Source organism: Fulmarus glacialis, unplaced genomic scaffold (assembly GCF_000690835.1).
Source record: "Fulmarus glacialis isolate BGI_N327 unplaced genomic scaffold, ASM69083v1 scaffold26104, whole genome shotgun sequence".
NCBI lineage: Eukaryota > Metazoa > Chordata > Aves > Procellariiformes > Procellariidae > Fulmarus > Fulmarus glacialis.
The window spans coordinates 7,277-7,516 of NW_009207779.1; the positions used below are offsets into that span (position 1 = coordinate 7,277).

A 240-nucleotide genomic window follows, 5' to 3' on the forward strand; every position below is an offset into this window, starting at 1 on the left:
CACGTCGTGTTTTTGAGTTTGTGCCATTTCACTTCATCTTATGTTTTTCTCCATTTTCACACTGTCATTATGGGGCGCTCAGAGGTAGGTTCCTGCCAAAATCTTTTAATTCCATGTACAGTCTCTCTAAAATAAATGAAGACAATAAATTCCAGGTGAGGGCAGAGGGGTCGGGACTGGACAACCCAGGTGAATTTACTGAGCATCAGCACCAGCATCTCCCTCCACCGGAGCCGCAGG

General features: G+C 46.2%; 1 protein-coding gene across 1 annotated transcript in view; it reads left to right on the top strand.

Annotated features, from left to right (window-relative positions):
- Positions 1-240, top strand: part of LRP1 (low density lipoprotein receptor-related protein 1) — a gene marked incomplete at both ends in the record, with an annotated part of 8,850 nt that overhangs the window by 7,003 nt on the left and 1,607 nt on the right.